This window comes from Eufriesea mexicana, unplaced genomic scaffold (assembly GCF_001483705.2).
Source record: "Eufriesea mexicana isolate 0111107269 unplaced genomic scaffold, ASM148370v2 scaffold6562, whole genome shotgun sequence".
Taxonomy (NCBI): Eukaryota; Metazoa; Arthropoda; class Insecta; order Hymenoptera; family Apidae; genus Eufriesea; species Eufriesea mexicana.
The window spans coordinates 151,643-177,955 of NW_016914423.1; the positions used below are offsets into that span (position 1 = coordinate 151,643).

Here is a 26,313-nt window from a genome sequence, read left to right on the forward strand (position 1 = left end):
TGAAACCAGTTTTTCGAGTGGAAAAAAAGATAAACTTTACTTAGCCAGTAATTGCTACACGTTTCCTCCATCTTTGAAATAGTTGCACTTTGAGACGTGATTTACATCGACGACACGACCGAAGCTCTGGTCAACGTTGAAGATCGTCGAATAATATTTGGACGAGGTATGAGTGTTCACAGTCAATGCAAATTAAGCCAGACTTATCAAAATTCTCTGTGTGTGGACTAACTGGACTATAGATCAAGATCCCAGCCGCACGAGGAATCCCAAAAGTTCGTCCTACGTTTGCTCAAAATCTCTTTGTCTCTGGCTAATCGATGGCGCTACTAAATATTCAACCTCCTACTACATGATTGAATTAATATTCGAAATTTAATATCATCATCGACGCTTAATTATCTCCGGAATGTATAATACGGTAATATAAAAATAGAAAATCCAAACAAAAATTAAAATCCTCTAAAATATCGTCATTCCGTTCTTTTTTTAGAAACATATTTTTGATCAACGACAAACGAATCGACATAATTCAACGACATGAACATTCAAGAATATTCTATTTTTACGCAAATTCACTTTAAACAGCCATCATGATTCGAGAAGATTCTCCAGAGTTGTTCACACGCAGATTATCTCCTATGCATAATTAGAAAAAATTAGGCTGTTCGATCGAGGATCGTTTTAACGATCCAAGCCGAATGTGTCTTTCGGCCTAAATAACTCGACACGATTTCGAAGCAAGAGTTCTTAACGTGGCCGTGAAACCAGGTTCCCGTATTCCGTGTACGATTCACACGGAATCACATGGAATTACAGAAGTCGCTGAGACGCCACCCTGGAGGACATTCATCGCGTAATACCTGGCGTTGCCTTTCACGCAAAATCACACAGTAAACGTGCATAGTTGTCGCTATTATTAAACAAAGAGAATCTATTTATGGAATAATAGCAAAATGACGAGTAGTAAAATTCTCACTTGGGAATAAATAGATTCTTCGGGAAGAACTGAATGTGACACGGTATACTTAAGTCATCTCAATTATTCCTATTCCTCTCTTTCTTTTATAATTTACTGGATGTATGATACGTACTATGTACGTATAAAGTTAATTCTTTGCAATTCAAGACACATTCGATACCAATTGGTCCATAGTCCACAACTTATTTAATTTTGTTAAATTAATTCGAAACGTAGAGGAATATGTTGTACGTAGATATAAAAATTAGGAAGAATGGAGTGAAACAATGGTGAACCCAACTCGAACCACGATCTCTCTTCTGCTATTGTAAATCAGTCGAGTTTGCAGAAGCTGCGAAGTACCTTCCAAGGCGCCACCCTTGAAAACGATCATCACATAATCCACAGCGTTACCTTTCACACGTAGCTGGGCAGAGTTACAGAAGCCAGCAAGTAGCTTCTAAGACGCCATCCCGCGGAATAATTACCGTATAAAATGCCTTTCACAGAGGATCTTACAAAACTAGAGAAGCGACTGAATTCGAAACACTGTTCTCGCAAACTTGCATCCTTTGGTAACTTATTTAAAGCTAAGTCAACAGTGAGTTACTATAAGAGACGATTATTCAATAAATATACGGTACCCTTTATGTTAATACAGATGAACCGGGCATAAAGGTTAGAAAATGCTGCACAAAATGTTATCCTAAAGGGTAATCATTGGGTATTACATAATATTATCTTCAGTCTAGACACACACAGAACTAGAGAAACTATTAAATCGTTTCTAAACTCCATTTCACGAGACAATTATCGCATACCACATGATACTGTCTTCTATATGGTATTACATAAAGTTACGACAAGTCACCGTAATATTTTATTTCATATAGCATCTCGTAAAATTGTAGAGAAACTATTTCAAAATGATTCAACTTTACACGTCACGTTCTTTTCTAAGCTACATTTTGTAAAATTGGATTAGAGGTTACGTAAAATGTTACCCTCAAGAACAACGATCGTACATAACACGTCTTTTCTAACAAAACTCGAAAAAGCTACGGAAATTACATAGAAGTCTGTGCAGAACGACACGTGGGCAGACAATTACATCATACATCAGGTATTTTCATACAAAGCAAAATGCTATACTGTAGAACAATCACACTATATAACATGTGCTATCTTACCGAGAATCATAAAGCTATAGAAAACATCTAAGCTGTTCGAAACCTCGATTTATGATACGATCACCTCCTTTATATCTCTTTTCCTAGGAAACCTGTGAAAATCATAGGAATTTAAGTTACATCCCTAAAACGTTATTCATCCCCTTATATAGGACCTTTTAAAATTGCAAAACCACCCTTTCGCACGAAATTTATCAAAACTGCCAAGAACTACCCTCCTACATGACATTCTTTAATTTCCTAGCCTAGGAGCCTCGCTCGAAAGCTACCAAAAGCTCGTTTTACAAAACAATCACCTCGCAGTACTGCCTTTCAAGCCCACTGCCCGCAACCTGGATCGAGAGTACCAACCGAGGCAGTACCGAGAAACGAGAATCTCGCGGAACGTAGACGCGAGGAAAGAGAAAAATGTATTCTGGGTGCGCCTACCATTGTGCTGCCGGCACTGGGTTCTCGCATTCGATTACGCGAGACGAGCGGCTGCTCGAGAGGCGAGCGAGCGAGCGAGCAAGCGAACGGCTGCACCGGGCAATACCATGGAATGGAATGGAACGGAACGGAATGGCAGGAGTGTTACAAAATATCAGCTTTCACCGTATCAGCGCGCCACAGCTTTACACAGTCAGAGACCCAGGAGTACAACTCGGTGATCGCGCGCGAGCGCGATGTATAGAAGCGAGTACTTTCCGTCTCCTTCGTCCTCGGCTTCGTCGTTGTCATCGACGCCGTCATCGCCGCCTCTGGCGATAATCGCGCTCGTTTTTATGCGTTCGATCCACCTATCGACGCTTCATTGTCAATCGTGATCGGAGATCGTGATCGTCTTCGATGGGATCGTCCTCGACCATCCTTTTTGTCCTCCGAGATCTACGATAATCGTAGTCGTAATCGCGGTTATTTAATCTCAAGCTTTCGTAGTCGTTCTTGGTATCGATGTGCATGACTGATAAGTGGGTTGAGGTTTTTAACGATCGATATCAGTTTTACATGGTATTTCGAGATCTATGATTTTCTTGGTAGATGTACGGTATATCTACTTTTCAATTAGTCGAGTCCTCTGGTTTCCAACAGTGTTTAAATTTAGTCATTGAAAGCTGGAGTTAACGATAGTTTTTGATCTCATTCCAGGATGAATCGATATGTCGATAGCTGAAGAGGAATATGGGATGTGTATGCAGTGTCTGTGTTTGGATTAGTCGAGTTTGAAGGTATCGAATCTCCTGGTTTGTAACGGTATTTTAATTTGGTTACAAGAAATTGCTGTCGATGATGGCTTTCAATCTTCCTCCGTGATAAATGGTTTTGTTGATAACTAAAAAGAAATATGGTAGATATCAAAGTAAACGTACAGTATGTATGTATTTATAGATTAATTAGGATTGAAGGTGAGATAATTTAATTTGGTTACCAGAAGTTGGTGTTAAGAGAAAGAGTTATACAATTTGATTGAAAGAACTGTACTTACTAGGCAAAGTGTATTAACATTTTTATAACTAGAGCACAAAGTTAAGAAAGAAAATTTTCCAGCTGTATCTTGTCCTCAACACAGCTGTGTCTCTATATTATTTTATTATTACCTTTATACGTCAGTTTCACTGAGTATAATATAGACATTAGTACTAAAAAGTTCCATTTCCTACAAGTAAAAAGTGAACACGAAGAAATTTACAACCCATAAAACAACTAGTGACTCAGTACCTCAATTAGTAACTTTACATTAACCCATTTACATCAGGAGAAAAGAAAAATATTTTCTTATCGTGGAATCCTGTTTTTATTTAAGTCCATGTCAGGTGTAACTTCTCCAATTCTATTGGTAAAAAGTTCCAATTAATAAAATCTTTCTATGTAATATATTTAATATTCCCAATATTACTATTATTCTCATTTAATTACCCTCCTCATTAGATCGTTTACGATTTACCTATGGTCTTGTTTCAACATCATTAGCGAATTTTCTCTTCGAATATGTTCGAATATCTTTCCTAATAAAAGCCATAATATACTCTATAACATATATCACTTACTTGTTAATACACCAACAAAAAATAAACCTCATCTATAATTCTATCTAAACCTTGACATCTGTTATCTACAACAACGATCTACGAAAAATATCAAAATGTATAAATCTAATAATAGTAAATCTAAATCTCCAAACGCAAATCTGGCACAAACTCTGTATACATATGTACAGTAACAATAAATAAAGAAAATACTTCAACATAAATTTTCAAGACTACAATAAGAATTCCTACGTCGATTAATCCTCGACCACATCCGCCAAAGGCCCTACGAAATGAACCCACATATTATCTACTTCCGATACGAGCACATTCTCAAATCGACCAGTTCCCAAACCAAGTTGGATAAAGCCTATTCATCCTATCCAACAGCCAAAAATGAAAATCCTTTCATTGTTCCATTGCAAACTGTTTATTATCTAATCCATTAAACGATTCCCACTAAACGTGGAAGCCTTGACAAACAATCTCCAATTAGTGTCCGAAGCCTTGACAAAAGTAGCCGTCCGGTAGAAACGCGAAACGAAACTTGGCGAGCGTTTCCCTCGACAGGAGCCGGGACAAACACGTCCGCCTGGTTAACAGCCTAATAAAGATAGCGTGCGGCCGGTCGAGGCGGTTTCGACGGAGCTTTATCGGGAGCTGTTGATGGGTACGAAAATGCTGCTCGAGGAGATCGAACGAGTTGCGTAAGCGTGTCGCGAGGCCTACATTGGGAAAAGCCAACGCTGATGGGCGTTCGCTAATCAGCCGCGACTCTACCGGTCACCGAACTACTATTAGTAAATCATTCGTTAATGGGAATAGTGTTTGCTGTAAAAATGTACAGAGGCGGTTTGGGTTAGGCCTGATCGCGTGGTTTCCACGAAAAGAAATTCGCACCGTTTAGATAAATGGCTAGCTGCTGATCCTGAAAGGAGACTGTGACTCCTTTGACTGTTGCGTAAGGTCGATTCTTGTGGCGATTTTGCGACATTTTTTTAGAGATCGTTCCTCGAGACAGTTTCCCTTTGTGCTCTTTCTTGGACATTGTTTGCTAATTTTCTTGGTATTTTATAAGTACTTTTTCAATGGGTTTCGTGTTGATATAGAAATACTTATGTAAGTACAATACGTTTAACCCCTTACCTTAGGATTTAAGTTCCGATAGCGCGTGCCATAATCAACAGCAGAGTCGGTCACACGCCGAGCCATTTCGTCCGGACGTGGCGAAAAATAATACGTAACTGAGACAGAAAGACAACGGTGAAACTTAACTACGAGCCTCATTCGTGTCGCTTACGTTGGGCCCTATCTACAAACCACGCCTCTCGCCCGTGATATTTACATTCGGGCCGATTTTCTTACCACGAGTCTCATACGGTATTGTAGGCGAAAGATTAAAGGCAAGGGTTTCTCGAGACAGTTTTCCTTTGTGTTCTCCAATCTTTTTTGGTTATTGATGGCCAATTTTCTTAATATTTTGTATCTTCTAAATAATTTGTATACATTTTTGTTTTTATGTAAATATTTTCAAGGAAAATGGTTTCTTGACATACTTTTTGTCATGTGTTCTTCAATTGTTTCCAGATATTAATGGATAATATTTATTGGTATTTTACAGGTATTTTTTAAATAGGGTATAATTAATAGATCTGTACGTTTAAAGTAACGGAACGAGGGGAAAGAATTTCCTCAAGATCTTGGGAATACAATGTAATTTGCACCGATGCCTGTAATACAACCAATTAGTCACAAACGTTGATTTTATTTAATAACTATATTTTAAAACTACCAACTGATTATCGAGTGAGTTGTAGACGGAAGTATACGTAATTACGAGTGATCTGAACGTCAGATTAAGTATAATCCTAAGCAACCTTGTATCGGCAACATACACTACAATTTATTCTTACTAGATCTTGATATCGTCACAAGATTTTATAGAACAAATCGTAACTGAACTCCACCCCTAAGAATTCCATTTTACTATTTTATCTATATTTATTGAAATAACGATACGAACTTTTAATACACACCTACAACTGACATTCTTACCGTATATTATTTACACTTACACGTTATAGCAGAAGATTTATTTAGTTTGATGAGACTCTAAAGTGCAATCAGCTGATTCAAAGATTGATGATTCATTTATAGACTCGATTATTCTAACACTATCATTATGCATTCCTAGATTGCAAACAACAAAAAACTCTGTTCTAACCATGACAACGATAAATATTTACGAATAATCATTACACATTAATGCAATGTAAGAATATAAAAACGAAGAAAAAATATACATAAAAAAAAAAATAGAAAATTAACAGCAAAATAATAAACCTTGGGATTATCCCTTTATGATTACCACAAAGTCTACCACTCACCTATTATACACAGTAAACTACCGAATTCGACTTACCTCAAACTACATACTCATAAAATTTTGTTAGACGAAAAAATGTGTGAGCACATTTGGTATTATATGGTATCAAATGGAACACATGATACAATAATCTGTCTTTTATTACTTCGCCTTTTTATCAAGATACCAAGATCACCTTGAGTTTTTTAAATGGAACGTGTAACATTTCACCCTGCAATTCGAAAGAGTATTCAATGCTGAATTAGAAAGCTATTATATATATATATACATATACATATGGTACATATGCATGCTATAGAGGTTAGGTGAATCACTCTATGCATGAAGTTTCTATTATTAGAAACTTTTTGGGAAAAGTAAAGTATCGATCGTATTTAAGAACCGATTAATGCTTTTTACCTCTCTCAAACCTCCTAATTGCGAATCGAATGGGTTTCAGAGAGTGCACCATTCCATCGTGCGGCCACCTACGTTCACGTGGAGCTCCACGTGAGGGAGAGCTCAATGCTACGCGCGGTTGAAAGTAAAGTTTTCTTTTTTTTTTTTCTTCCATCGATCACAACGAGCCATTGGGTCCCGTGTAACTCGTAAACCGTCGATTCGCTGTATTTTTAATCGCAACACGCCATGAGACCGTTATGTCGTTTGTCTTACGCTCCATGCGTGACGTCTCGTAACCTGGACACATTAGGACACGAGGTTTCGATTGAACTCTCGTTGTTGGATGGGAAGATGGCTGCAATTTGTCAACAAGTTGATGTAATAAGATAAAAATAGGAAGTGATGACTTCTTTGGCTTCTTGGGTGATTTAGGCAGGAGAAATACTTGGGCTGGTTGCGAAGAAAAAGAACTTAATTCAGTAGTGACAAGTATTTCATGGGATTATAAGTAACTTGTGATATTGATTATTGTTATAGTATAAGAATTTATACTATAAAACACATAACCATGTGATATAATACAATATAATATATTATAATGTAATATATAAGTATATGACATAATATAATATAGCATATTGTATTTTATAGAAACATATTTAATGAGTAAAGAAATGTGAAAATACAGAGTAAGTGTGTTGAACGACTAGGGACTGAAAGTTCATTGAACTACTACTTTAAAATAAACTATAAACATTGATAATACTATTAATAACTATAATTCTAAAACATATAGAAAACTTACCACAGTGCCAATATCTATGGTATTAATAGAGCTTATACATAGAACAGGATCTTAGGAATACGGTATCTATTGAGAAGTATCTAACACTTGTACACGTAAAGTTTACTATCTCCACTAGCTACCACACCAATGAAATACAAGTAAAAATATCTATCGCAGTAAAAAGTTCACAAACAGAAGATCAACATACATACATATGATAACAATGACATTGAAAAATGAAAATTACTGAATTTTTATTTACTTAGAATGATAATAGCTTTCATCCCCAAGATGACATAAATACTTCACCTTATATAAACTTCACCATTATATCTCTCCATTACAAGAGACATAACACTACAGCTTCCTCGAATATAAATTTGAATTTATTCAACAATCTTAGTCCATATTTAATACCACCTATGTATCTCGACCTCACAACAAAAATCTGACATCATCCAATATTTTTAACCAACCAATAAATACATCTAAAAGGAATCAATGTCTCTCTCGAATAAAACATAAAACCCTAAACATATAATGTCAAACTTGACTGAATAAAACATTGCCAAGGACCTAACCTCGTTGACAATCACAATACGCACGAACGCAACAAACTAAACACGATACGACCATAACGTAACGCGAGTGAAACTAACCTAAAACAAATTTTCCGGCTCCACGAAGCAAGATGATACGAAAATCGACTGAAGCTTTAATGCCAGGTCGTCGCCCGTGACATTTCAAATACTTTCAAGTTACCGTACGCTTCTCCACTCTCCGCGTCCTGTCGATTAAACATGGCGAGAGTCGTCGCGATTATAGCTCGCGGGAAAGGACTTTCGACGAGCAAGAAATCGTCGATTCACTTTTGCAATCGTCAGTCGTTGCACAGCTGATTCGGGCAAGCATTGTGAGGCAAGTGTAAATAATTTTCAATTTCCATCGTTTCCCGTGTGTCGTCTGGATCTCGTTCCATCGCTGAATCATCGTCCATGGTCACTCGAATCGATTCTGTTTGGAAGTTTCTCCACGGAAGACAGGTCGTAGTAAATATCGCTGGAAGTCGAGATCGATCCTCGTTCTCCTCGTTGGACTGGCGTTCGCGACGAGCAGTTTGTTTCCACGAACCGTTTGTTTGGAGAATGGTCGACTGTGATACTGTAACCGTGACCCGTTCGCGAAGTTCGTTTACCAAGTGTAATAACTCGCTTCCGTGGCTTTCGTAGTTTCTCTTTTTTGCCGCCGTCGAACGAGATGGAGCGGCGATCGTAATCTGACGAACAAGCATAACGACGCGCGCTAACTTAATAAACCCGTTGCCCCTGGTTATATAAATGAATCGCGTAGGATCGAAAAACCTCGCCACGGTTATACGGTTTTGCTTTCCGGTGAAAAGAAAGCAATATTTGCAAATATGGTTATGATTCTGATCGATCCAGTGCGTTCGATGCTGAGAGATTACCGAGTAGGAAATTGTACGGGAATCCTGTATCTTAGTACATTATCGACCGGGCACGTCGATTGGCGCCCTAACTAAAACTAACTTTACCAACCGGGAACGGCAATTGGCGCCCTATGTGAAATAATCATATCGCGATGCGTAATCGGAAAGGGGATTGATTTTTATTAAAAGTATACAATGAGATATCCTTGGAAAGATATAACATTGTATTTATCGCTAGAATTATCGACCCGTAAAGTGTGACTAGATATTATACCTGTATATTGGATAATAACAATTAAAATGTTATATAGAAAATAAATAACTCTATATATAGATTCCTATCTCAATAAAAGTCTACATTAATTTTTCTAAATGTGGTTCTATTATTTTAGTAACTGTAAAAATAACGAGACTGGAACCAGACATCCTGGCTGGTTTAATAATTATAGCGTTAATAACTGTCATTGCACAAGCCATTGTTCACAGCAAAAAAGCGCTCTGTCGATAAAGTGTTAAGCTGAGAGGTTGGAAGACAGGGGTTCCGAGATGATCTATGGGGAGTTTCATATGCATAGGGGCCTAGAGGTCGAGGTCTGTGGAACTTTGGATGGCCTGTAATGGTTTCTACATCATCAAGATCAAGGACTTTGATATTCCTGAAGTTCCAAGGAAGAATATATCATGGGGTCTAACGATCTTTTAATTGTCAGATCTTTGACCACGAAATGGTCTGCGACTTCTTTATTTTTCTAAGGTCTCTAGATTCTTGAGTTTCAAACATGCTTCGCGAATTCGTTGGTTCTGGTAATCAGGGCTTCAATCGAAACGACCTATTACAAAAGTTCTGATCGATTTAACACTTTCGAATGAAAATAACGTTTAGATTGAAAACGATGATAAAAATTGTTGTAATGGTTCGAGGCATGCGAAAATGATGGAATATAACAATAAGTGTAACTTAATAAGGACATGGTTCGTTACGTAAATGAATTACAAACTTGAATGTACGAATGGTTCTTTCGTTGAAAATATCAAAGACGAGAGTGGTTTAGCGGTACATCGAGTCACGAAAAGATGGATCTCTTTAGTAATAAGCGTAAGTTAATAGACATGCGACCTGTTACATAAATGGACTGCCTGCTCGAAGCGGACATAATTCTACGGTTTTACTTTCCATTGGGAGGAACATCCATTCAATATCAATACAATGAATATGCTTTCTTTGAAACGGTACGATTGAAACGGTTGAAATGGCTTTTCACCGAAAGGAAAAGTATATTTGAATTGAATGGAAGCACAGGCGGAAAATGTAAGTCACGAAGGAAATGATTCGACGAAAACAGGATTACATAAAAATAAATGCAAGCTGTATGAAGAGCCATTTACGTCGAATTCTAAAGTCAGAATTTATACACGATTTTAAATCACGAATGAATAAATTATTTTAATACAAATTTTATTTACACACGGACATCTCAAAAATTCCATTTCTCCCTTTTGAAAAGTTCAATCAATTCAATTTGCAAATCAAAACATTTCCAAGGAAAAGACATTTTATCCAAACCAAACAAATGTCCAGAGGAGGTGAAAAATGAAAAGTTAAGAGTAAATGATCTGATGATTTAATTCATGCTTCCTTTTTAGAATCTCAGTCAATTTAAACTAAAACGTTCCTAAGGTCAGAGTTACTATTCCTCGAGTTAAACGAGTTCCTAGGGCAAGTGAAAAAATGAGCAATATTTCAAATCAGGAATGAACAATCTATTCTTACTAATCTTCTATCTTCTAAAGACAATGTAAAAATGACATACTCGATATTTCTTAACTTAAATCAATATTTAAACCAGACAAAGCAACAAACTAAGTAAAAAATTCAACGATACCTTAAATAACGAGCGAAGAAATTATTAAATCCTACATTGTAGTTCAAAAACTCTTGAACCAAAACATCCCCAAGAAGAAAAGTACACTTTATTCAAAAATGTCACGAAGAAAATCACAGAGCGAACAAACTACTTCAACAAAAATTCTAGTTCTTGTAGCCATTAAAAAATTCCATATCCATCTTCTAGAATCCCGACCAGAAGAGTTCTCAACCCCAACCTAAATGGAAGCATCCCCAAACGAAGAGGAACGCGTCTGTCGAAACGAAACGAAGTCCCAAAGCAAGTGAAAAATTCGGCAATGCATGAAATGAACGAGAAAACGATCGAGCACGGCCTACTTGGCGCATGAAACTATTCATCGTGAATACTTATCGAAAGGTTGGTTTTCTCCGAGCGTGAAAGCGCCCCGCGATCGGGACGGGCCTTTGGCACGAATGGAAAAAATGTCTGTGGTTCGAATCCTTATTAATAAAATTCCACGGTCGTGGGTCGGGATCAAGGAAACTGACCGGACAAGTAGACGGAAGGAAACCGGCTGTGAATATTTCCGTGCAATTAGTAACAGCTTTGCCCACACGTGAAAGCGCGAGGGAATTAAATCGGCCGTTCGAGCAAAGAAGCGGAAGTGGAAGGCCCTCGGAATATTCTCCGTAGCTACGTAATGCGCAATTTTATTTAGCCAGCCGCAGAATTTTTATTCGCCGACGTAAACGTAAACTTAGACGTGGAATTAGGCAATTCGGTTTCGCGATGAAACTTCTACCTTTCGTCGAAAACCGAGTCCGAGCTCTGCGCCGCCGAGTTAGGTAAGACGCTTTTTTATAAAATTAACCATTCGAGCTACATATTGGATGTTGCACGTTCCTCTTTGGCGAGTTTTCTTTGGCCGCACAGACACACTCTCGGTATCGGCGATTATACTAATTTGTCTTAAGTGGTTATCTAAAACTAGCATCATTAGCACAAGTACGAGTTCTTGCACGAGTTCTTTGGGACTCTGACGTGGAGCTGGTTTAATTAGGATTCTTGGCTTCTTCTGTGCTATTCTTTCTCTTTTGATCTTCTTTTTCTCTTTTTTTTTTTTCTTGGTATTGTTCGTAGATTTAAAGATCGGTGGATTGTAAGGTATTCGAAATTAGTTTGAGATCGAAGATGAATTCGTTAACTCCATTATCGAAGAAGATAATCCCTTTTTTATCGTTCCGAGATATTGAGTATCAATGATAATTGTCATCCTGTCTTTGGGATCTAAGAAAAATTATAAAAAGTTGAGTATCGTCGTAAAAAAGTACTTATGGATGAATAATCGATGATTGGTTATTAAGGAGGAAAAAATTGTAGAGTTTTTAAGCAATGTTTTTTCTGGGTAACTTACACGTGGCGTGTTTGTAATGAGCTGTATGAGCAACGATGAAAAGATCGTGTGAGAAATAAATTGGAAAAGGATCCGATAGAATTTCGTTGTAAATTTCATTCCGAGGTCATTCACATTTTCATACGCGAAACGTGAGACAACTGTGCGACTACGAGCTATGGAATTCTTTTTAGCAACCGATACCGCTACAATTTTACGTCTACGACGGAGTACGTGTTAATTCCTGGATGTAAAATGAAGTTGTGCTTGCAAGCCTTTGATCCCTGTACAGCTGTTGGCCTATTAATAATAACAATTAATCTCAATTAGCGAATGTTACCAAACAGTCGCCATTTTGTATTTACTTGATGGACTGTCCGCTTTCCGCGTACTAATTAATCATACTACATCTTCTTATTTAATAACTGACCTTTGCACATAACCAACAAGTCAAACTGAAACTACCGTGACCATTTATCTACCGTTTCTTCCACTTTCTATCTATTACGTGAATGCTCTCTTAATTTTCCTTTACTAAAGAAGAAGTAAAAAGTTGGAGTAACGACACGGTAACAGTCGAAGGAACAGACGAGAAGGATAGCTGTGTTCGATTTTTGTTTCCTTCGCTTTTTACCCTGACTCCTTCGAATCTTCTTTGGTCTCTAAGTTGAAATTAATTGATGATTCAGAGTACTTACTATTTCCTTATTTATTTTGTTATTATATAGAAACGATAGCTGAGAAAAGCATCACAGAATGTTTAATTTCTTTTCTATAAAAATTCTTTTGATATTCTCAAATTCTGTGCTGATATGTAACTCTAAATCTTCTTTCCTTCTTCAATCCTCTAAAATTCTCTTATTTCTCCCAAAGGGAAATTTAAACTCCATTCATTACCTTAATTATCTCTTGTATTTTTCATGAACCAAAATTTCCTTCATTTTTAAGACTCGAAGAGGCTAAAATCTTGAAATCTGATACCTATAAGTATCCTTTTCATCCGTAGAAGAAACCCAATCTGCATTGGCAATCCCTTCCTGGTTTGTCCCATTTTTCACCTAAGAAGAGTTCCCTAATCCCTCACGCCCAAAGAGAAATACGAGACATAAATTAACTCCCGTTTCCACTTTCGTTCTATTCCTTAAACCTGAACCAACCAGCTCTACCCAAACCGAGCTAAATCGAGCAAACCAAGATAACTCTATTTCCAAACCAAATAGCCTTGTATCTAACTTTCCATTTTCCGTCCAAGAACAAAATCGACATTACAGTTCGTCGATACTTATCTCGTACAAGATCATCTTATAATACCATCTTTCATCCACATCCTTGATAGTCAGTTATAATTTCTCCACGTGTCGTCATTGCGTTTATTCAAATGACAGGGCAAACCAACGCAACAGGAACTCCTACGAGACCAGGAAATGTAAATATGTATACAGGTTTAAGAAATATAAATACGTAATCGTTGGAATAACACTCTCAAACTAAACACACCAAACTGACCTAATTCTACCTCCAACTTAAGTTAACTTCTATATCTCACTTTCCATTTTTCATACATAAAGTAGTCCCATCGTGTATTTCACATAAAATCATGTTACATTCAGTCATTTGTATCACTGTCAACACGATCAATTTTAATTTCTCTACGCACCATCGCTGCTCTTTTTGGAATGATTTAATCTGATCTTGACAAATTGAAACTCCCACGACTCAGGGCTAAGAACTCTAAATAGGAAACTATGAAGATCATGCTAAATATAAATCTAAGATAATTCTACTTTTAAATGAAGGAAACCTAAGTATATCTCTCTTTTTGAAGAATATCGCAATCCACCAATACATTCATTCACGAATACCATCGATGACCAATTTTTCTATTGGTTAATACTACTCTAAGCATGATGTCATTACTCTGATCCAATAACACTGAAACTCCTACGTTTATCTCACAATCATTGTACTTTCACTCACCTATTCCACTAACGATCAATTTTTCTACCCTTTATCACTACTCTTATCGCAGTGTTATTATACTGATTCAACGACATTGCTGCTACTCAAACTTAAATACAAACACTCAAGTTTTTAAATTAAATCTGTCAATTCCAGATAAACAATTTGCTCTAAGATAACTATGTACGTACATCTCACGTTTCATTTTCCATGTAAAAGAAGAAGACGATCACATTTTGCCAATATTTATCTCACGAACAATCACTATACATTAATTTGTCATCTATTCTACTGACGACCAATTTTTCTACCCAACGTTAGTATGATCACGTATGCTGCCATCATGGTGTTACTATTATAATGGAACAAAATCCTATGTTTATATCACAGATGTTCACTGTACATTTATTCAACTATTCCACTGACTAATTTTTCTACGCATCGTATACATAGTGGTACTGCTATCATCCAACAAAACTGAAACTCCTATGTTCATCTCAGAGACATCCACTGTACATTCACTGACTTGTTCCACTGATGACCAATTTTTCTACCCATCGTCAGCATGGTCATACTTCCAGCATCGTATTACTACTATAATGAAATGAAACTGAAACTCCTGTGTTTATCTCATAGACATTCACTGTACATTTACTCACCTATTCCACTGATTAATTTTTCTACCCATCGTATACATGGTGGTACTACTAAGACAACTATGTACGTACATCTCACGTTTCATTTTCCATCTGGAAGAAAAAGACGATATCACAATTTGCCAACATTTATCTCACCAACAATCACTATACATTAATGTCTCATCTATTCTACTGACGATTAATTTTTCTACTCATCGTCAACATGGTCATACTCCCAGCATCGTGTTACTACTATAATGGAATGAAACTGAAACTCCTACGTTTATCTCATAGACATTCACTGTACATTTACTCTACTATTCCACTGACGACCAATTTTTCTGCCCATTGTTAGTATGATCACACTCTCATCGTGGCGTTACTATGTACTATAATGAAATGAAACTGAAAATCTTACGTTTACCTCATAGACATCCGCTGTACATTCACTCGACTATTCCACTGACGAGCAATTTTTCTACCCACCGTCAGCATGGTCACACTCTCATGATGGTGTTGCTACTATGAAATTGAAACTCCTACGACTCCAAATGAAGAAATGTACACGCGAAACCGCAAGAATCACGCTCAAAAAAAACGACCGTTTAATTAAAGCGACTGCAACCGACGAACAGATGCAAAAGCACGTGAACCATATAAGCGACCGCGCTCGTGCTCGCGTTATACAATCGCAGGCCACGATTTGCCCGTTACGGTGCGTGCATACGAGGCAGCCGGAGATATTGAAAACGAGAGTTTCGATCTGTCCCCGCGCTCCCTGTTTCACCGGCCACCAAGGAAAGTGTAACGAGCCCGAGGATTGTGCCGGAGAATAGAGAAATGAAAGTGGCCAGCTGTCAATGGACCGAGCGTTCATGCACGAAGTCGACATTTAGCGGCAATTAAAGCAAGAACACCCGAACGTGCCACCGTTAGGGCTGAGAATATTCCCTACCTGATTTCTTGTTACTTTGTTCGTCATTCGACCGATCGTGTGTCTATATCGCGAGTTTCAAGCAGCCACAGTGCTCGGTTGGGTTCTTTAAGTGTGATCGCTTGAGTTTTTCTGCCATTTTGCTCGCTTAGTTTTGCTCGCTTATGAGAGTTCAGACTTGTGGTTTTCTAAGTCTCCTATTTCATGGTACACGTAATCTAATTAATAAAATTCTGTGACACACTGGCAAATTTCATTCTGCATTATCACCATCTATAATTTTACACTGGATTATTTTAACCCTTTACGATTAGATGTCACTCTACCAATTGTAACACACTTTTGTTTACTAGGTCGAATATTTTCAAACAATTCTGTTGTTTTTTAATAAAACTGGATCTCAGGTTGAACAAATTATTTTTTGATTGAAATTCTATGAATATCTAACACTTCAGTAAATAATCGTGTATCGTGTGAAAAAGGATATTCGACCCAGCGAGAAGTATAGCTGGAAAAGATCTCAGTTGTGAATATTATATTTTATATTTTATTTTTCACCAATGAAATGAAAGATAGATTTCTGCTAGACAACTTGAATGTTTTTATTTGACAATGAATATCAAATTCAGAGATTTACTATGAAACAATGACTCGATTTGGATGTTTGAGGGAAAAGGAGAAATTGGATTTGTTTGAGAGAAGGTACTGAGGGAAAGTTGGATCAAAGACTGTTTGTTACAAATAACAGGAAATGTATTTGATGATAAAAGAATAGAATCAGTGATAGATTTGATTAGATTATATAGTGCACATCCTAATTCCAGATTTTTAATTGAAGACTCTAACTTTTACTATAATCGTTAAGTTCCTCACTCTCAAACCTGAATACTAGAATTACTAAGCTAGTTAAAATGACGAGTTTCTGAGTTTTTGTTAACACGCTGTTACTTTTGACAAAACGAACTTTGACTTTTATTGAGATAGAAACGTAATTATATGTGCTTATTTAGTCTTATCATATCACTCTAATTAATACTACCTACGGTACACCACAAAATAATAACACACCCTATGATTTTCAGTGTCTCTTGAGATTAAATTTCACCTGTGCACCCATATAAATACAGAAGAAAATGAATACATTTTTCTACAAATTTGACCCGTATAATACTCGAAAAATGAATGCAACAAAAAGATAATATTAAATACGAAGAAAATAGATCAATGTAATTTCATTGTCTGAGAATGGAAAATAGAGAATGGAGAATTTTATACTAAATCCGAATTTGGCCACAAAGATCCTCGAAAATTATATTAGATTTAAGAAATAATCGAATAAATACCGATTTTTACTCTGTCTACAAAAATCCAAAAATTCCAAAGATTTTTTCCCCCATAGCATCATATAGTAACCGTTCTTTGCAAAATCAAATTTGGTCTATAATCATATGCTATTTTTTCATGTAGATGTAGCCATAATTTATTCGAGAAACACTGAAAATTATAGGGGATGTTATCATTTTATATGCATACTACGTTTAGGTATATGTAATAGATCAGCAGCCATAGTATTATGCAGCCAGTCCAAAACAGATACGTAAGTATGACTATCCTAAACCACAGGTAGCTCAACATCCTTCGTTTACTCGAGCATTTCAAGCACTCTCCTTTCACACCTCTAATAGTATAGGCAAAGCACTCTTCATTCACACGTCTACTCCCCTGATCCAAACACTTTACTGTCTCACTATAAATTCTAACGTTCACACAGTATTATTAACCCTTTGTCATGGCAACGTGGGGTACACAGCTATCTTGAAATACGATTATGCAGATCACTAACATCGCGTCCTCGATGAATAAAATTACAATAATAGATAAAAATAGAAGAACGTATTTCTGTAATATAGTAATTAAATAAATATGTTCGCTATAACGACTGAATCTAGATGACCTGTATGGTCGACATTAGTGTTGAGAAATAAATTCCATTTTAATTGAATTCTTTTTCAATTGGTAAGTTGAAATATCGTTTCATAAATAAAAAAGAAAGAAAAGAAAATTAAATAGAAATGTTAATGCAGTCATCGTTGTTGGCTTTATTGAACTGCTTTGATAGACATACTACAGTGGAGTAAAGGAAATTGGGATAAAGTCTGATAAAACGAATAGAGATTTAATACCCTCGAATCTTAAAACGAATGTTTCGTTTCTCGATTAAAAATTAAGAATTACGAAGTGAGATATAAGACATGAAATCGATTGTGTCGATTTCAAAAGCCAGCATTAAGATATCGATTTGTTGAGGTTGTTATACCCTGTGATACTATTTAATTCTGGTAAGTGTAATTTCTGCTGAGAAATTCGTCAGGGATAAAAAGACGATTTAGAAATCCTTCGTCGTTTTTCTGCCTCGATGTTACCAGTTTTCACTTTCGATCGAAGTGACTTGTGTTGTCGTCGTAACAGTTTTAAATTGTTTTTCCGTGTAATGATTGCAACAAGAAACGTGGTATCTCGAGGATAAGAAAGAAACTGTCAACCTCGTTATTTTATCAATGTGACGTTTAAAATTGCCACTTTGAAAGCACTAAACTGCAACTGTTTCAAATGAAAATTTTAAACAAAGGCTTTAAGTGGTTATTGAAAAATATAACTAACGAAGTCTAGGCGACTAAATAAATTAACAATTTGCAGTTTTCGTAATTAAGAAAATCCACGATTAACGAAAGAAGAAATTCTTTATTATTAATCTTGAATAAATATTTTCCCAATTAACGCGGAGTGATATTTGTTTAATAGTTAGTATTAACCCCTTCGCCTACAACATCGTGCGAGACTCGTGGTAGGGAGATCGGGTCAAATACGAGTATCACAGGCGAGAGCCGTGAACCTAGGGACATAAAAGAAGACACTAGGGACATAAATATTACTATCAACTCTAATTAGAGTTATATTCCTAACTTTGGAGAAGCGAGCACTCCTATTTCATCTCTATCAGTGTGCTCAAATCATTTTTTCCCGCTTGAGGATCACATCGTGAAATTCAATATGTCTAAACCGAGGAAGAGGTAACGCTTTTGCAAAGAAACCTGCATTTCAACAGAAACGAATCGTGTTCTTGGAAACGAGCTTTGAATTACAACGCTGGTTATACGCGATGACCGTGATGATTAGGATTTTCTAACTGGTAAGAATTATTCGTGTAAACGAATATTAGGTACCCGTATCGCATTTGGGAAAGAGGATACACGGTAGTGACATGTGGGCGCGTTTCCATCGTTGACAAAAGCGACGCGAATCGCCCTTGGATATTACAATTTATTATTTCCTTTCCGTACCAAAAATAGCAGCTAAATAGCAAGCGTAAATCACAGATTAGCAATTAAATTTCTCATCTTTTGAAACAGAATATAACTTTCACTGCTAAATAACCGAAATCAAATTTCACGCCCCGCGTCAAATTATCAATCAGTTTAAATAGCGAAATCTAATTTAGATTGCATCGTTAAGTAACGGAAATTAAATTTCGAATTTAAATCAGGCAATAAATTTTGCGACCAGGCAAACTTTATCGAATCGATTTTTACCGTTAGAAAGCAAAAGTTAACCTCAAAAGTGGTCAAAGATAAGCGTGAAATTTCCGGTTATTTACCGAGCTTTAATTCATTCGCGAAAACAGAATTTGAACTTCACGCTTGAGAATTCTGCTAAATCATTAGAATTAATAGAATAAATTAACGCTGGAAGTCTCAATGAAACTATTTCGAAACGCCAGGGACTTCGATTGAAGCGCCACCACGTACTAGAATTCGCTTCGGTTAAACGGATTGCGGTTAGAACGAACATTTAAATCTGATTCGATCGCTACACGTTATTGCCACATCCTGAACAATTTTATGCAACGCGATGCACACCGGCATCATTTACACGCCATCAAAGCTAACGTAAATTACAGTTTTATTGCTTCCGTTGCAAAAATCAACCTGCATACGTGTCCTGACTAATTAATTAGCCCCTTTTAGAATTTCTAAAAACCGAGGCCCGATTCCGATGGACTCTTTACGTATTCGAAGAACGGTTACGTGTCTGGTTTTCTACAATATGCCTCCGTGGTTACGAAACCGTTTTTATTTAATGAAAAGAAAAGATACGACGGAGGGAAAATAAAATGGGGAATCGGACTTAATCGCACTTTCGACTTCGTGCTCGCGATACGGGCCGAAGGCGTGCGTTAACTCGCATTTTCGAAACGAAAAACCCAGCTATTCCAACGGATAACGCTTTGGCGAACTCGCTGGTGTTCGTGAACGAAAACAACGGGCGAGTTTCTAGCACGTTTAATCCGTTGAAAACGAAGCGTACAATTATGGAGAAGGAACGAAAAGAAATTTGGGACGTGGAAGTGGAACTCCAATGGAAGAAAAGTGGCACGAAATTGGAGCTATTCGAAATCTTTTCCTTCGCTCTGTAAGTAGCACTGTTGGGTCGTAGGTGGATCAGGTTAGGTTAGGTTAGGTTACCTAATTGCAGAGTACTTCGATTTAATTTTTACGCTGTATTTTAGGCGTAAGAAACGTGGACGGTATTTATCGTATCGACTCAATGACCCCATTTTGAAGTAGGTACATAACCTGTCATTTTACTTCTCATATTTGCATTCAGTGACATTCTTAACGACGAAGGAAATATATTGGAAATAAATATTTTGGAATGTGATTTTAATCCAATATTATATTGGCTCGATATTTAACTCTATGACTATACTTTTATCTGGAATTTTAAGTAGCTACCATGCTACTTAAACTACACACACTTTCAGCCACTTTCTTTGAGTAATCAAAAATTCTATTAGTGTTACAAGCAATAGGGTAATATTGAAATCTAATCGGGTATAATATTCTAACGCAGCAAATAATTATCGAAAATCTTCCTAACGAAATGTTCGATAAAGATAATTAAGAAAAATATGAAACCCAGTACCCTCTCTCTTAGGATACATTTTACTATCCCTCAGATACCATCAACCACGCGAGTTGAAAATTCAATGGCGTCACATACGAAATAGAAATTGAAATAAAGTGCTTTTAAATTAAGTATCCTAACTTAAATCTAACCTAAACGGTTATGGTCGCCTGTGAACTATGCATTCAAGTTGAGAATTAATTATCCTACTTTGATTTCACGGTCAAAGTCTGGACACAAAGTGATCAAATAATTCGAGTATTTTCATTTTAAATTATAGTACTCCCGATTCTCCTAAATTTTTAATTATTCGATAAAATACATCGAACTTGGAATTCGAAAATTCATCACAAATCGTTTATACAGTTTGTATGAAAACTATATGTATATACATAAACTGAAAAAGGAATATTATTTTCTAAAAATCGACATAAATTATGATGTAATACCTTGCATAAAGATATTTAAATCTTTGAATCTTTTGAATTACCTTGCATCAGACTTCCGCAATTATTCTTTTTCCAAAATTGTTTAAAATTTTGTTTCCTTATTATATGAGAATGGTATATAGTATATATTCTCCATTTCGAAATATTTCTATCTCTATGTTTACGCGTACAGAAACGGGATAGCTTTCCAACACCGTTAAACGACTCGACTTTCGACTATTTTTCGAAAACGGTACCTCACTGTTACAACACGAAAGAAATGACAAATATAATATAGCCATTTCGGACTTCCTACTCGAGCCACTTTCGTAATCACGAATACGAGAATAGCGAACGCTCTCGTTACAAATTAGAATTACGATCATACCGTGTGTCTGTTTTCACCGTTAACGACGTTTAACGATTAACAAGACGATCGGGACAAACGCGATTCAGTCATTACTCGCTCGTGATTCCAATAAAATTCATAAGTGAACGGTCGTTCAATGTTTATGTAAATGACCAGCTTTACGTAATACCGGATTATTATTCCTTTTTGCCCCTCTAATTATTCCTTCGGTGAGTCGGAAGTCGTTTCCCTGATGCAGCATGATCCTTAGCCGGCTAATCGATTGGACGCGTTTCACGCGAATAATCACTTGGCAATGACTGTTTACAGCCACGGAAAAGAAAACCGAGTACTGCTAATTGAAAACAAGCGAACTGAAGTTAAAGAAACGTAAACTCACCGGGCAATAATAATGAACCAGAGTGTTAAACTACAAACGAGATCTCTAAGTAATTTGTCCAACCCTCTGCTATAACCACAAAATAATCAAATAAATTATGTTCGTTATTACATTTCATTACAACCGGAAACAAAGAGGACAAATAACGATCTTTAAATACATATTTTTATATTAATCAGAGATTCGAGCACTGGTAGTTCCTATAAAAAAACAATAGTTGAATTCAGTGTAATAGTATGTTAACAAAATATTATAGTACAGAATAAATATATAGGTTTTAAGTCACATGGTGCTATAGAGAGAAATAATGATTAACATATAGCCATTAGCATTAGAACTACCAACCTGTAATATGTTTCAAAATATTGTATACATACATGTATAATAATTAATAGTCACGACGAAAATAATTATTTATGTATGTATACATAATTACGTTTCTGTTTCAATAAAAGTTGCAATTAATTTCGTCGAAAACAGTCGCAGTAAGTGGACGAACAACGGGTCTAAAAGCAGCCATTTTGATTAGTTTGGTAGTTCTAGCGATAATCTGAACGCTCTTTTTCCCTGACGCTTCGCTGTAATTTAACTTATCTCGTTATCCACGTTTTAAGCGCACACCATTACCACGGTTTGATACATAATCCCCACCATAAACTAGAGATTTACGAGCGCGGTGTTAGAAAGAAATTGATCAAATTGCGCCTCGTTTGTAAATCTTCCCGACTATAGAGTTACCTGTTACATATCATATTTTTGCCACGTTACGGTGTACTATTGCTACTTTCAGACGTTTCTGATGATCTTTCATCTGTTGTATTCAAAACTGAGGAAAAAGAAATGTTAAACTCGAAAAAGAGATATAAAAATCGAACGATGTAAAGGGGTATTAAATTTGGGTACATTTACATTTAATATTCCATCTTCGTGTAATCTATAGAAAATGATTCAAACCAGCGACCTACGTATGAAAAATACATTAAATTTCGACAATCTAACAATAACGTGTTCAGTTGTATTGAATCAAACATTCTAAGGATTACGAACAAGCTAACTCTAAGAAAACGTAGTCGAATACGTTTCGAGGGTTTATCGGACTATACGAGGTCTATCATAATAAGAAAGGACCAAGATATGTGACGACACGACACGAGTCAATGAAAACAATTCCTACAGGTAACTTTACGCATGATTGGTTACAGCGTAAATTTCATTCTAGGAATTAGAAGCACGAGCAACGTTTATAAACATCTCCGAGCGAGAGACCGATTCTAAGAACGAGTATAACGAACAAATGCAGAAGTAAACACGAATAACCCTGAACGTTAACGACAAAGTCCATAGGCACGGTAAGGGTCCATAGAATTAAATACACGTGTTAAATTAATTGGTTAAAACTTACGTCATTTATGGTCGGTAGGATTGGAGCTGCGTCGATCGAATGCACGATCTTTCAGAGTCCTCATGTTTCCATCGTCGCGGCTGTCGAGATCCTCGGTGTCATCACGACGAAAGGACGAAGCGTTTTCACCGGTCAACCCACGTATCGACGACGAAAAATCAAATTTGCTATTACACGGATCGAGGTTTAACCCTTGTCTCGATCTTCCCTCCGTTCCCGGCGAATCAAAAGACCTTATTTCCGGCGTGACTCCGGTGCGCACCAATTTCCTGATCACTGCACATCGACACACTGCCGGCTACTTCGACGCTTTCCTCTCTATTAATATTTTTACGTTCGCGAATTACAATGGGCAAAAGAGACGAGATTCAGAGAAAAATTGCGAATGCGCGAAGACACGTTTCTTCGTCTGGCCCAATACGAAAAAACTTGTCTTCCCGGTTACGCAAACGCAGGACACGGGCCAAAAATAAAATGTCGCGCGCTGAAAACCGGAGAAAACAACGTTTCACGTGTGTCGCGCGCGGAGATTCGCAGCTGACTGCGCTCCTATGGCTCGTCATGCCCCCTCGATAGCAGGTAGCTGCCACTGCCGATTTAACAAGCCGTACGAGGACTCGTCGGTAAACAAAACACGAACAGTCGAAATGGAAGAGGTTAACAAGGTGAAAAGCGGTCGAGGCTTCGGTTTCGTCCTGAACTTTCCGATTAATTATGACGTTGTCGAGGTGTGCACGTAGTGGACGATTTCGGTACTATTCGATCGCAGCTAACATGAAGGCGCTTTCGAAAGGTTAAGTTCGGTGCAGCGAGAAAGCAACATTTGATTTACTTTTAACGCTATCTATCAGTGCGAGTTTTGAAAAATTAGGGATAAAACTATGAACCGTATATGCAAGAAGAGGTGTCGTACGAAGTTTTTAAAGAATCGTTAAAAATTAAGGATATAGAAGAGCACTTGAAATAGAGAATGAGCGATATTATATGAGAGACATATGGAAGTCTTGTTTCTCTCAATTTATCTTCCTTCCGCATAGAATCTAATATACTTTAAAACAAATTTAAAAATAATACATAGTTTTCTGTCCGATTTTCATTCTATCGCTTCGGTATAGAATAAAATATTGAAAAGTTCTAAACAAAGTATTGCTTTAGAACGTAATCTAATTTAATATGTTTACGAAAGAATAAATTAATTCTGTACTGACAGAATTGATATCCTTGATATAAATATTAATAACGTTAGTTACAGTAAATAAAAACAACCGAAATAATTGTCTATCCTTCCCACGACACAGTATGGCAATTAAATCCTTTGCATTACTTGAATCATTAATCTATCATCATGCTATTGCGATTATCCCATCATAATCCATAAAAAGCTACAAATGATTTCATTAGAATCAAACATGTATAAATTTACTCTAGCAATAAATCAAAATGATCAAAACCTGTCTCATTCTATTGCTAATGTGAATAATGTTTGGCAACAGCTGCGAAACAGACACTTCCTGACACTAACGTAACCCGCGGATCCTATAAGGTCGCGAACGCGTTCACCTTTCAAGTTTTTTATTAACCGTTTTCACCGACAGGTATCCTCGAACGGAGAACACGAAATCGATTTCCATAGACGAGAACAGAAAGACGCGCCGCGCCGCCCAGCTGTCTGCCTCTCTATCTATCTACCTATCCGTGTGACACACACATACACACGCGCGATATACACGTCGTTAAAATAAACGTTTATGTCAACAACCTAGGCGACAAAATCGAAAAGTATAAATTGGCAAAACACTCGATACTTTTCTCCAGTTTTTCAGCGTTCTCCACGGAAAGCAGGCACACGCCTGGTATCTGGCACAAGTGCACCGTACCCCGTGCACGTACGGAAGACGTGCACTTTCGCTGTCGATTCGATACCAACGATATTCTCTCTCTCTCTCTCTCTCCCGATCTCTGCGCAAGGTATCCTTACGCGATATACGAGTATCCTGCGGCCCAGTGAACGCGTAATTCCCTATCCCTCTTGGACTCTTCCTTCTTTCCCGTGGAACGAAATATTCAGGGATAGATAAGACGAAGGGGGCAGTGAACGAGAAGCTTCAGGGGATTAGTAGAGACGCGTGTCACGCGTTTCCTTCTCCTCTGGTGCGGGACGTTTTCGCGATATTCAAATTCACGGGCATCTCTTTCCGTCAACGACACCGTTTTCGTTAATTCGCCCCGTTAAGATGCGGACAGCGGATAACGGATAACGGTCGCGTCATACGGTGGTCGAAAGTCGCCAAAACCAGGATCCCGCTTCTCGAGAGGCCGTATAGGACTAACGACGAAACGGAGAGGAAAGGTCGACGAGAGAGCACACACCGCGGATTGAAAATTAATGCGAATGCGCGAGCGGACTCGGTCTAACTGCGGTAGACGATACTCGTCGACGTCGGTAGCAAAAGTAGAAGGTGGGGAAACGACCCAGGGACTGGGGACTACTCGCCACTGCTGGCGATTGTGATTGTTAGCGCACGGTTGTTCGGTGCGTGCACACCGTCGAGACCAGAAGAGAAGGTTGCTCTCCTCGCCTCGGATCGGTACGCTACTGGCCGACCTGACTCGTTTCAAAATCGGGAAAGTCGTCGAGATCCAAGAGGGGCTGTCCTTCTCGCGCTGTACCCCCTTTCGACGCTATCGATATCGGTGGAGACCGGTGGACTCTAACGATCATGCTCGATCGCCGTTTCCTGCGGCGTCGATTACGCTTGACGTCTCCTTCGTCTCAAGCAGCTTGTGCGCCGATCCTCTCCTTAACTGGCCATTCGTTAGACGAATTCTTTTTGCGGCCA

The 26,313-nt window shown here is 37.5% G+C and overlaps 1 protein-coding gene across 5 annotated transcripts in view; it reads right to left on the reverse strand.

Annotated features, from left to right (window-relative positions):
• The window catches only part of sona (sol narae metalloprotease), an 87,693-nt gene extending 61,815 nt beyond the window's left edge, over positions 1-25,878 (reverse strand). For 2 of the 5 annotated variants that reach the window (XM_017906932.1, XM_017906938.1), the window contains exon 1: positions 23,474-24,398. The gene's annotated coding sequence lies outside the window, so the exon portion shown is untranslated. Of the gene's footprint in view, positions 1-5,303; positions 5,402-23,473; positions 24,399-25,451 lie in introns of those variants that run through there. The other 3 variants (XM_017906934.1, XM_017906933.1, XM_017906935.1) reach the window with 3 other exon arrangements.
• Positions 25,879-26,313: the final 435 nt, after the last annotated feature.